General features: G+C 40.7%; 1 protein-coding gene across 6 annotated transcripts in view; it reads right to left on the bottom strand.

Annotated features, from left to right (window-relative positions):
- ELAVL4 (ELAV like RNA binding protein 4) overlaps positions 1-13961 on the bottom strand; it is a 145937-nt gene that overhangs the window by 37057 nt on the left and 94919 nt on the right. The gene's annotated exons all lie outside the window — the stretch shown is intronic.

Genomic DNA, 13961 nt, shown 5'->3' with positions numbered 1-13961 from the left:
AAGAAAGCCAACTGACAAATTCCCAAAGGAGGTTTTTTTTTTTTAACCTCTTTTGGTTTGTCCTATAAAATAAGTTGCTCCAATGACAGATCTTCAAATATGTATTTCAATAATATACCTCAACAAATGACAAAATGAAACTAATCTGAACCCTATTTTTCTTCTGTCTGTTCAGGGAAGAAAGGCGATTCATGAGATAAAAAGCTAGTATCAAGTACTTAGTTTAAAAAAAAAAGCTGAAAGAGAAAAAATAGGTAATGTACGAGGGATAATAGAAACCTCAGCGACAACCACCTCACCCTTCAGCATTTATCACACAAAAACAAGTGTTCAGACTGATGACCCTGGGGCAATGAAAGATTCTTAATCGAAACAACACTCAATTAAATTATGTTCAGAATATTCTTACAGACAGGAAAGAATAGTCAAACATTTAAACATATTTTTAACAAGGGTTGAAACAAAAAGAGGAGGATTTTGGCAAACTCCCAGCTAGTCAGAGAAATGAACCAGAATTCTTAATTCTTGGTTGGCTTACTCTCACATACAACAAAAGGTCTGGATGTCAGACAGACAAGTCTTTCCACCCAGAATGGATGCAAAACCAACAGGTGATTCCAGAAATGCAGCTGATGTTAAATGATGGTCTAACAACAACAAAGGAGGAAGGGGTAGAAAAAGTCATCAGGTTAGTAGTAATTGTATACACTGTAATTAGCCTTTGGGCAAAATGAGATTCTGTGGGTGAAATGTCTGTGGGTGAAAGGAAGTGCTGTATGTAACAGTAAGACAACGGCTTCCAAAACTCCCATCAGACACTGTGGAGAAGGCGTGTGTGGAGGCTTCCAATATCATGTTGGGATTTAGATTAAATGAGATAACTTATGTGAGAGGGCCTGGCACAAGGTAGATGCTTTATAAATATTAACTGAGTATAAATCTATTGAAACTGTCTTTATCCAAAGTAAAAGAAAATTCATGGCTCTCGATGAAGGAGGTGAGAAAAATAACTTGTCTGTGCAGAGCTGGAGAAAGACTTTGTCGGAGAATCTTTGTCAGTGTGTCATTTCTGAAATCAGGGCTTGGGGATCTCTGGCCTTGGATTCACCACTAACAGCGGTATGAAATGCAGAGATGAGTACCCCATCCCTATCATCAAGGAGTTCGCAGATAGTGAAGTACCAGACAGGAATCTCATGATCATGTTAGGATCTGACAAATGCTAGAATAGATATTTCCCAGATCCATGAAAAAAAAAAAAGAAACAAGAATCAAAGCACATTTTCCCTTTTCATCGCCAGTCAGCTTGCAGATAAGAAATAAGACAAAATCAAGAAATAAAAACCCAAGAACAAAAGGACTCATGCAGAAATGGGTCTGTAGTGTAAGAAGCAAGGAGGGAAGCCATCTTCTTTGATTTTTTTTTTTAAAGCTAAGGGCTTCTTGGGGAATGGCTATTCTGTGCAAGTGTGACCAGCATCATTACACTGAGTCAAGTACCTGGGAGAGGTGAAAATGAAGGAATGCCCAGGAATGTGTGTGAGAATTGCAAAACATAAATACCTTCTATGGCTCACCTCTTTTGGGCAATGGAAAATGAAATGTTACCCTGACAATCAGAAAACCAAAGGAACTCATGATTTAAATCATGCCCAAAACATGCTTAGTACTCGGTAATTTCTAACAAAAATGCCTAATGTTTGATGGGGCTGTGTTGGTGCAGAAGGGATGGATCCATCTGGCACCATATTCGGTTTCTCCTCAGAGCCATTAAGACTTTCCTAGGACACCAAGGCCTCTGCTTGCCCACTCATGTGTAGTAGAGAACCCCACATCTTTCTTAACAGAAAACAGGAGGTCATCAGGTAGGAACTATCCCAAACTGCCTCCTTCCCTTCTACTACAAACTTATCCCTAATAGAGCTCCTCCTGGCTTAGAATGACAGTCCATAAAATGCTGGAGGAAAAAAAAGTTCCTAGGGCAATGTTATGTATTATACCATTCCTTTTAAGATTTGTAACACGCATTAGCACAGACTCAAAGAAGCAGTGATTAAAAAAAAAAACAACCCTTTTTAATTTGGTTCACTTCAGTTTCCCAAACTCATTTGGTCACAGAACCTCTTTTAAAAAAACATATAACCTATTAAACACCTTTGGGAAAGACTTTTAGATGAGATTCCCAAATGAGCACTACTCTTTGAAACAGGACAGAATACTGCCTCAGGATATAATTACCCTAGCCTGGGGGTGTGGGCCCCAGCTCTGAGCTATAGTTCCTGAGATACCAGAGGGGCCCACAGGAAAAAGGAAATGAAGCCAGAGAACAGTTCTAAGGTCTCTTTTTACTGTAACAGTCTATGATTCTGTTTCTTAGAGGACATCACATAGACTTGCTCTGGGATAATCTAGACACAGGACAGAGATGCATAGTGGGGAGGGGGTCAGACGTCTGAAGACGTATTTTCATCTTGTACAAATCTGGGTCTAGCTCACTATGTATCAGCATACAATAGCTCAAGGAGTTTCACTCAGAGAACCAAAGACCCAGGGGAGAAACAAAACATAATTGTGTGTGGCTGTATGGACACCAAAGCAGAAGTACACATGTAGAGGTGCACAGATACAGCCATACACTTGCACATTATCTATACTTAACTAACTAGGCACAATACCCTGGGAGCCACTTTAGTATTGCAGATAAAAACAGAGTCAAACAGGAGTGCCTGGGTGGTTCAGTCGGTTGAGGTCTGACTCCTGATTTCCGCTCAGGTCATGATCCTTGGGTTGTGGGATTGAGCCCCATGTCAGGCTCCACGCTGGATGGGGCCCCTGCTTAGGACTCTCTCTCTCTCTCTCTCTCTCTCTTTCTCCCTCTACCCCTCTCCCCCGCTCATGCGCTCTCTCTCTAAAGTAAACTTTTAAAAAATAGAGTCAAACAAACATGGGTTCAATTTTGTTCTGACACTTAGAAGTTGTGTGACCTTGAACAAGTTAGTTAACTTTTCTGAGCCAGTTTCCTTACCTGTAAAATAGGGCTAATAATACCTACACCTCACAGAACTGCTGTAAGAATTATATACTATTTACCAGATGCTGTTCTGCGTGTTTTATATGTTGATGCTCACAATAATCCTATCAATATCCCTATGTTACAAATGAGAAAACCGAGGCACAGAGAGGGGAAAAACTTGCCTGTTACACAGCTAGTAACTAATGAGGCTGGGATGCTAACACAAGCAGTCTATGTCTTAATCACAAAGCTATCCTGCCTAGCACAGTTCCAGATTATAGTAGGTCTATGATATTCCCCGGGAAGACACAGACACACATACACAAATATACAAATACCCTACACCTCCTCTTCCTCTCTCGGATTTAAAATGTGCTGTTTTTGTCATTAGTTTGTTACACGGGCAGTTCAAGTGGGCAGCATGCAGACACCAGCTTCCCAAACACAAGGATCCTACGTGGCTCTTCAAGGAACGGAAGAACAATTCAACATTATAAATGATGACTCACGACCACTATTTTCACAAACAGCCTGCTAATTAAACTTTCTTATGAACCTTGCTAACCAATTTTTCCAATGCATGGAGGAAAAATCATTCATTATAGACCGGAATCCGAAATCTAATATTAACAGCACAAGTAGTATCTGTGGCATTGTAATTTGATCAGCTTGAGCATTAATAACAGTTAGACACTGATGTCTGAGGCAGTTAATCAGCTTTTGTTGAGATGTACATAGATAACTGAACAAAACATCTGGAAGACAGACGAGAAAGTAAAACTAGCTTATCACAAGGGGTTTAGTATTTGCTTTATCCTTACAAATCCCCTCCTCACAATGTTCTATCTTCTAGGTGACCACAGTAATATCCTGAATTGGTATAGCACTTTAACGACTTACCAACACATTAGTAGCTCATCTCCCGTCAACACACAGTAAGGTGGAAAGTACCAGTGTCGTTTTCCCCATTTTATGCACAACAATCTGAGGCACAGAACAGTTTGATCCACTGAAAGTCCCATAGCTATAATGAGAACTTGGTGGAACCTTCCATTTTATCATGTTGCCACTCATAGAGGTGGCCTGGTTTTAAAAAACAATCTCAGAAATCATCCTGGCATTTTCAAATACTGAACTGAAGGCTTTCATTTACAATCTTCCAGAACCACTAAAACTGCTATTCATTATTACCGTAGCTATTTCTGAGGTTTACTGGAATACATCCTACACAGCCACATGCAAGATTCAGGATGAAACAGCAAGGATGCGAGGAACCTTCTCTGTGAAAGTCTCTTGTTCCAACTGGCAGCAGCATGTGGTCAGACAGACATGGGTACACAGACAGCTCGGTCAGTCACTTCAAACAACGTGAGCTTTGGTTTCCTCATCTAAAGAATGGGGCTGCTATTACCTCTTGGGGTTGTGGTCAGGATTAAATGAGATAACAAATATAAAGCAACTGGCATCCAGCAGTTCTTAATAAATGTAAGGTCCCATTCCACTCTCCTGCCTTCTCATATGGCATTTCCTATTTCCTATTTGGAATTATATAACTGAGGACTGAACCAAGAACAAATAGATACCTACTTTTCCTTTCCTCTGTCTTTATCCATCTATTGGCCCAGGGGTAGGACACTTGGTGAGAAGAGGGAAGCAGTCAAGAGACAGAAGCGGCCCCTCCCATTTATAGACTGCTTTAGTTTACAAGTGCCTCCACATGTGTCAGCTGTTTGAATTCCAAGTCCCATGCAAAGAAGGTAGGGTAAGGATCTATCTTCGTATTGTATGTCGAGAAAATGGGAGGTCCACAAGGAAAAAGCGACTTATGAAAGGCCAGGCACATACCTATTATGTGTGTGTGTGAGAGGGGCTGGGGAATAGTGCAAGATTTCACTGATATCTGTCTCACTTCTGGTTAGAGTTCACTGCACTGTGTCTGGTATTTCTGAGAAGGAAGCATTCGGTATGTGTGTGTATGTTGGGGCGGGTGGAGCACTCTGGGGTAGTGCTGTATTTCTTTTGTACTTAGACAGTGGTCTGTCTCATTGAAAAAGCTCCACTTACTGGCAAGGGGCACTGGGGAAGAGAAAAGGTGGCTGAGAACTAGTTCCAGTTTCCAGGGTCAGGGCCAGAAGGTGAGAGTAACATTTGATTTTCCTGTTTGCTGTCCAGCTCAGAGTCCTGGGCAATGCAGAACCTGCCAGAACTCATTGCAGGGACCCTTACCAGGAAGATGGTAGCAGAGTACTGAAGTACCTGTGTGCCCAGCCTCAGGGTTTGAGGGGAGAGGGGAAGACTGTAGAGACCTGGAGACCAGTTAATACCTCAGTTCATGGCAGCAGGCAAGGAAGCTCACTTCAGAACACTTCCTTTGGCACATTGTTTACAAAAACAGTGAAAACAGGGACTCCAGTCAGGCAGCCTCTGTCACTGACTTCCTTGGCCAGAAAAAAAACATGTCAATCAATCCAACATGGGCTCAAGCAAGAAAGATGAAGAAAGAAAAACTCTATGTATGTGATTTCAGGCTTCATATCCCATCCTGTATCATAGCTGGCAAGTGTCTCCGCAGAGGTCTGTGGGCTAATGTGAGTGTCGGGGGGAAGGTGGGAGGGGGCTGGGATCCTGCTTACCACTTGAGAATGGGATCAAGGTTGTCACCATCCATTTTTCCTTCATGTAAAGAAAACTTAGGCTAGGTGGTTGGTTACTTCTCAGACAAGTCACCTAGCCACATGTAATTTAATTTTCCTTCTGGTTCTCCTTTTACCATTCATTCTATGCCCATTTTGCTCTACCTTGCTTTTTAAAAAACCCATAGCTATTTTAATTCTAGCTCTCTTTCATATTATCTTACAAAGCCAATTCAAATCCTCTTTTAATCAAATGGCACGTGAGTACATAAAAAGGCAAAAAGAGGAGACAGGACAGGCAGCAAGCAAAGAAAAGAAAAAAAAGAAGAAAGAGCAAGGAAAAGAAGAAACCAAGTGCTCTTGACTCAAGTCTTCTTTGGGGGGCACTGGCCTCAATATGTTGGCTATTTTGATAGGGTCAGAGGAAGTACTGAATGTCAAAGCCTTTGAAAACAGACACAAAGGGAAATTTGGGGGATTATTAAGTATACGCTTTATGCTCATACCACCAATAAAATGATTAAATCTGAGTCAAGATGTTTGTGGTAAGAAATTCCATTATCAGCCATAGGAATTAGAGTAATTACCCGAACTATCTGTATCCACTTATGGTAATGGGACCTCACATATCACCAGACATCCAACTACAAAACAAGGGCCAAGCAGAAAACCAAATTTGTAAGTCAGCAAGAAACTGAAGTAGGTGCAAGGAGAGTCACTGAGAGAACTTGTGCCTGACCTCAGCAAGATAAACAATGATCCTCAAATCACAGACACCATGGGGAGTCTGCAAATTGTCCACCTCCTTCTGTGTTAGGTTGGGTTATTTATTAGGAAAGTAGAAAAAAACACAGACTTTGGAGTCTGACAAACTTGGGTTCAAATCTTAGCCCTACCGCTTATTAGCTATGACCTTGGATAAATTACTTAACCTTTCTGAGCTTCAGTTATTTCATCAACACAAAGGGGCCACTAATAACACTTTCCCACGGAATAGTCCTGACTGTTCCATTCACTATCCCTTGAAGATGTCTCTGAAGCCTTGCTCAACTGCTTCCCTCTTTATGGACTAGTCTCCCACAACCTGCTCTCTACCAAGATCAAGGCTCATTTGACACTTGTTCTGAGAACCCCAGCCTACTGTCGTCTTTCTCTCTTTTGAACACCCATAGCTGATGTGTTCATATTCATTTAGCACAGCCAGAGTGACAAGGTAACAGATCACAGACTTTGCAGTCAGACAGATCTAACCCCACTCTCCAGCTAACTGTTCTAAGTCTTGGCTTCCTTATCTATAAAATGGGGATAATACCACTGATCATACATAACTGACATAAAGCTTCAATGAGATAATATATATAATACGTAGCTGACACATAGCAGGCATTCCATCAAAACTCCGTCCTTCTGTGATGCATCCTTCTGTGCTAATGAAACTACTAGCCAGGGTCAGGAAGGGTCAGTTTGGACCTTGGTGAAAAACAAAACAAACACCCCCCACCCTCACCCCCACTACCATCACACGCAAAACAGTAAAGGTGGACAGACATGCGTTCCAGCCCCTTCCAGACCTGCAGGCTGCCGTAGGACCCCATACTTTGTCCTGGCTTCCCCCATCACTGCCCTGCTGGCAGCAACGTGTGGGCACGAACTATGTCTTATCCTCTCTGGCTTCTTCACAGACCCTGATACAGAATTTAAGAGAAGAGAAGGAAAGGGAATAACATTTATTTGGTCTGAGAGAGCAGACACTAAATAAATACTGTTGGCTGAATGAAAATGTTTTACAAATGTAAAAGCCTTATCCAAATATATGGTCTCTATCTGAATTTTATCTTCTCTCCAAACTAGAAATATCTTCTCCCATCAAAGCTCAATTTGGGGACTGTAGAAAAAATAAAAAGGCAACTTAAAGATCTTTAGTTCTTACAAGGAATGAAGACAGATACAGAGTTCATCAGTTAAGAGCAGTAAGGGAGATGTGGAATGGGGCTGTTGTGGGGTGGGGGAGGCAGACTGAAAAGAGAAATCACCCTGCCACACCTCCCAGAAGACAAGAAAAAAAATGAATTTCCCATTAACACATTTCAGAATGCACTTTCCTCCTACCCTGAAGCTGATGAATTACATTTTTAGATAATGTGTGGAAATTTCAGTTTGACATTACCTTCCTGCTTAGTTCCTAGTCTCAATCAACCAGGTCATTCTACAGAGAAGGGGGGAGGGAGTGAGGGAAGGAGTGTGTGTGGGTGTGTGTGTGTATGTACTGGGGGAAGGAGGGGAGGCTGGGTGAACAGGGAATTGGTCCTACGAACCAAACAGTCAGCTAAAACACAGAAATAGAAAATCCTTAAAATACCCAGGCCTGATTCACATCCCAGGTAAAAATCCTTTGAGACATTTCTCTTGGGACATGAGAATACTTTCCTACGGTTATCTGAGTTTGGAAGCGGGGCAGAACCATCTAATATGGAAGGGAAGATGAAGGGGAAGATAGCCAGGGGGCAAAAGGAAACCATACCTGCTCTATAATCCTGACTCCTGCCACCCTGGGAAAAGAATTATATCCAAAGGAGCAGAATGTACCTGTATAAGTTCTAATCCTCACTGATCCATTCAGTTGCCAACCCATCCTAATTAGAAAGTATGGGAGGTCTCTGCCCCATGGGTGTGTAAGAGGCACAATAATTACATAGTTTACTGTTTGCACTTAACATTCTGACATCTTCCAGTTCCCCTTAATAAGGGAGACCCCTATTCTTCCATTTTGTAACCCTACTAGGCTGCCAAATCTTCTCCATAACTGAATATTTTCCATTCACCCCCAACAATAATCATTTTCCCTCCCCAAGTCCACAAGTCAAAATTCTTTCGTTCTTCTTTGTGGAATACAATAAGATGACTGCAGGGGGATGAGAAATAAAATGACAGATGCAAATCTGCCTGATTTTCCTTTGAATTCAAGAAACACGTTGCACTGTACCAAACACATTTTCAAAGTCAGCAGCAAAATGTGCTGATAAATGCTACTATTTCCTGTACCCTTCTCATCACTAGCCCTCTGATGTGCATGTAGAAAAGTTCATTTAGCTAATCAATATCTTGGGATTTTCTTGGATTATACATAATTGAGACTGGGTTTTAACTATGCTTACATTTAAGGCAGCATCCATTTTAATACAGTGCTTGCAAAATCAAGAAAAAGAAAACACAGTGAAGAGTATTTTGTGAAGAGACAAAACCTGAAGTTAAAAAACCACTCTGTTCTTCCTTGTTCAGGTAACTGGTGACCTGCTTAATTAAAAAACCACTGGTCCTTATTGTTATTTTTTTAATGTGTAGTATGCTCTTTTCCAAAACAAAAGATTTTGAACTCTAATTGTGTTTTCCCTGAACTGAAAGTTTTCATTCCCTGGGTAATATAAGCTGAGTTCATTTGTTAAGGGGAGAAGTCAGTTGAGTATTTTTAGAGAAACTGCCAAAGATAAACTATAAATTGGACAACTCACAATTAGTCAGACAGTCCTGGGTTCAAGTCCCAGCTCCTCCACTTGGAAGCCAAGACACCTTGGGCTAATTACTCAGTTGTTCCTAAGTCCAAGTTTCTTCATCTGTAAAATAACTATCTTGAGGATTACATGAAATTCCATCAATTCATCTCAGCACAATGCTTAGCACATAGTGCACAATAAACACTGGCTATTATTGTGAGTCTCCAAGAAATCCCAATTTACTATTTAAATGAGCTACTCTATTTAAAGCATTGAATACCATGCCCAAAACACACAGAAGGCACACAGAAACATACAAAAACTTCTGCTATTATATTTATTTGGCTGGGTGTTGTAAGAAAGTATGCCAATAAACTCACCTTAGGGCTGAATTCACATTTTAGGAATGAATTGAAAGCACTTTCATATTTTAGGATTTTTCAGGGCCTTTTATTGTTTATAAAGTTATCTCAGAAGTAAAACTCACTCAAATTTCCATAGTGCCCTAGAAGTACAGTTTCTTGAAAGTATATGAGGTAACATAAAGCAGTCCACAGCCCTCACTGTCCTTTCTCTTTTTAACCCAAGAGACCATACTCCATGCAATGCCTCCTGACCTTAGAGGGCCCTAACAATCCCCCCACCCCCGCTGCTGTACCCACATGTCACCTACTGAGAGGGACACACAGGATTAATAGCATTTTCACAAATCTGAGAAAGAATAGAAGTTACCCAGTGGCATGAAATAAAAACTGAGTTGGTTCCTTTAACTGGAGATGTGATTCCAGATACAAAGGTGGTGGCAAAGCATTCATCCTGATGTCCACAGCAGTGAAGGGTCTTTTTTGCCTTGTTCTGCCTTTTCCACTGAATAACATTAATTAAGCCAAAGCCAAGTGTTATAAAGAAAAAAATGAAAAAAAAATGGGCTAGAGGTGAGGTTTAGGAAATGCTGTCTTTGTCAGGGTGCAACTCTAACCAGCTTCGTTTTTTGGTATGCTTAACTTCATCTGGTGATGCTGCTTTATAATAGACTACTGTGTCCTAAGAGGCATACTCTAGCTCTACTTCCTGTGTCCAAAACACAAAGGAATAAAAAAGGCTTTTGTTCTTAGACTGGAATTTTAGCTCTGTACCTTTGCTTTTCTTCCCTCTACCTAAATCCTAACCTCATCTTTCAAACCTCTCCCAGCAGCTCCAGCTAACAAAAACCTCACCCTTTCTCAACCATCTATAGTCCTTACAGTCTGTTCCATGCCCTGGACACTCTATATATTCAGCTTTATAACAGATAATGTTCAGTTTGGACCACTCCGTCCTCAAAACCCTCCCTTCAGAGCTCTTACCTGCCTGAACTGGGATTTAAAAAAAACAAAAAAACAAACTATACTGTATGGGCACATGAAGAGTAATATCAAGTAAAAATTCTTTTTGATCGCTAGAATGCAAAAAATCACACGAGCTAGACAAGTAGATCAAAACTGTTTGTTTTACATGGATTCATTTCTGGGGATTTTTCTTTGTTACTTTTTTTCTCCTTTCTGTCTTCCTTTTGGAGAGCAGTGATAACGAGGTAGACAACTATTAAAATGTAATTTAGCATCCCAGTTCTGCTGGCTTTAAGACATACCCTGAGCCATCTAACTGCATCCTGCCTAAGCCATGTTTCCTTCCCTAAAATACTGAGCATCTCTAATGCAGTCTCAAAGCTTGAAAAAACAAAAGGGCAACAAAATTAAAAATGAGAAACTAATTCAATTCTTTGCAGTTCATGGGAATAATATAATTTCTACCAGGAGTTTGATGTTTTTTTGCCTGAGTTTGGAGGTTGCACAAAAGCTCGTGGGCCACACACCATGTCCCTTTCTCTCCAGCAGCAGAGTCTGCAGATGGATGAAAGAGAAAAATGAAGAACATGGCTTCCTGTGCCATCACGTGTCCACGGCTGCACACAAAAGCAAGTTGGGAGACATGTTTTCTCTCTCTGGTACCTAGATTATCCTGATAAGTGTCCTTTTAAAATTGGAAGAAGAAAATCTAATATCACTGAGAAGATAAGTAACAGAGATGTCCAAAAGCACTATAACAGAATCTTAAACCTGGCACTTTCAGTAAATTTGGTTCTACTCTGAAGGCTGAGTTGTATCCCCAGAGGATGATAAATATTGTTATCTTTGCCTCCTGTTATACACAGGAGTCTAGTTTAAAGCCATGGTGCATTAGGTAGAATCTCCAGAGGGTGGCCAGCAACTACTGCTCAGAAGATCAAAATGTTTCATTGGGTTATGGGGCCAGGGTTAGGCGGGGATCTTCACTTAACACAGGCAGGGGCATCCTGCACATACTTCCCCATAAAATCATGCTTTTGGAATCTGGGGGTGAACCCCAGCTCCACCACCTGGCGATAATTGTTTTGCAGGGGGAAATTACTTGACCTCACAAGGTTTCAGTGTCCTCATCTAAGAAAATGGATGTTATTCTCAGGGTTAAATCAAATAAGGTATGTCTAGTGCTTAGCAAGTGCCTAGCATAAAGTATCTGATAAATGATAGCAATTATGTCCTCAGTACCAAACACTTAAGCCCATGCCCAAATTTCCTCTATGTGTTTTCAAATGGAGAATTCATTCACAACCCACAGTCAGGAGCCAACCCAGCCTACCTACAATGCTTTCAACAACAAGTCGCACTCTCTTTCTCTTCCTCTGAGTGTCTCTCTTTCTCTCTTTTTTTTTTTTTTAATTTTTTTTAACGTTTTATTTATTTTTGAGACAGGGAGAGACAGAGCATGAACAGGGGAGGGTCAGAGAGAGGGAGACACAGAATCCGAAACAGGCTCCAGGCTCCGAGCTGTCAGCACAGAGCCCAACACGGGGCTCGAACTCACAGACCGTGAGATCATGACCTGAGCTGAAGTCGGCCGCTTAACCGACTGAGCCACCCAGGCGCCCCTCTCTTTCTCTTAATTTGATAAGCTGGAACCTTCTAAGGGAATCCATTCGCTTAGGGAGTGGTTTGGGCTGGAAAATCTTAATCTTGAATTCTTATCTCTTCGCCACTTCCCACCCCCCAATCCTCCCACTAGATATTTAAACTCCTTGTAAACTTCACAGGATCGAGATGTATTGAGATCTGTAGGAGGTGTTGGAGGAAAAGGGGGGACTGGGATGTTAAAAATCAGGGCAACAAAAATACTTATGATGTCATTTACCCTGACTTCTGAACCACCGGCAGCAGCCTTTCAACTTGCCTGATGTTCCACCTCGCCTCTCCCAGCCTGTGTTATCACCTCCCACCAAATGTAGGCCTCAGAGGGTCTTCCATTAGAGCGATTCTCACTCCTTCCCCAACTCCCCACAGCCCTCTCTCCCTCCTTCTCTGACTTTTAGCGTAGTCAATTAAACCTGAACAACTGGTGGATGGAGGAAATATGCTGCATCTATGGAATGGTACAGCAGGGACCAGTTTCACTGTTAATTTAAAATGCTAGAATTAATTAGGTAGTGTAAATGAAGAATTTAATAAGCACTCTTTACAACCACAAGTTCTACTTTTATTAAACACTGCTACCAAATGAGGGCAAATATCTCTGTTCTCTTATATATTTCCTTGCCTCATTCCCAGAAGTTCCCTGCAAATAAAAAAATTTTTTTTTGCCTGAAATTTAAAAAGTGTATAATTATAAATTTATGCCTGAATTATATTTCTGCTTTCAACCCATAAGCTTCTTCCTTAAGCTCAGATGCTACTGTCTCTGCTTGTGCTGGAGAGGGTGCTAAACAAACCAAAGTTGACAATTTTGGTTTTGTATACCAAATTAAAGGCTGTCTTCGAAGCTGTCACTCCTATTCAAATCTACTCGGTGAACTACCAAATTAGCATTCTTTCAGTAAAGGAATCTGCTTGTTTAAACATGTGTCTTTAGAAAACAAGGAACAACACCATGAATCAGTACTTTTAAAAAATCTCACTACAGTTCTAAGGGAAATCTTTTGAAAAGGTGATTAATAATATTCACTAATATAGCTGGCAGAGTCCCTATTTAGAAGGTAAGGCTACACCAAAAATACATTTTCTATACAGGAGTGGGAGGAAGAATCATATGCTTAACTGGTTTTAATTTTGTGTGAATTATCATCCTATTATATAAAGATTATTCAGGAATCTAAACATTGGCTGTCTGAGAGGACAGGCAATTCTGTTAAAGGATGGATGATACGGTGTTCTCAGATAAGATCATCAAAGCTCCGGTCCTATTTGGAGACCTTGATAAAATTTCTCTGTTCAGCCACTTTCCTTGTAACATACTACATGCCTCTGTAATAACAACATCTCCCATTTAGTAAGAGACCACTATGCAATAGGCGTTACACTATCCAGTCTCTCACTTAATTCTCAAAATAAGCCCTTTGAGATAAATATTATTTTCCAATTTTATAGATGAGGAAATTAATTTTGGAGGGTTATGTGACTTTTATTTTCAACAGTTATTTTAGTTTTATGATCTTGAAAGGTACTTAATTTATATAGGAGACAAATTTACAAGTGAATTAGAAGAATTGGAGAACACATACAGCTATGTGCACACGTATACACTGGATTCTCAGACTTAAAACCAAGATGATGTATCTTCCTATTTTAATGACAGACTTTCCTTTTTCTTAATAGGCCAGTTGCTTGTCAATTAAACTGTCCAGAGAAAAGGAAACAAAAGTCAACACTCAAAAATGACAAATGCTCAGGTGGGCGGAATGATTTTAGGAATGGAGCATCAAAGATGAGCAGCTGCACTCTGTCATGACGTAGCCAGTAGATTTCTAAGAAA

This window comes from Acinonyx jubatus, chromosome C1 (genome assembly GCF_027475565.1).
Source record: "Acinonyx jubatus isolate Ajub_Pintada_27869175 chromosome C1, VMU_Ajub_asm_v1.0, whole genome shotgun sequence".
Taxonomy (NCBI): domain Eukaryota; kingdom Metazoa; phylum Chordata; class Mammalia; order Carnivora; family Felidae; genus Acinonyx; species Acinonyx jubatus.
This window is presented reverse-complemented; position numbering and strand designations above follow the sequence as displayed.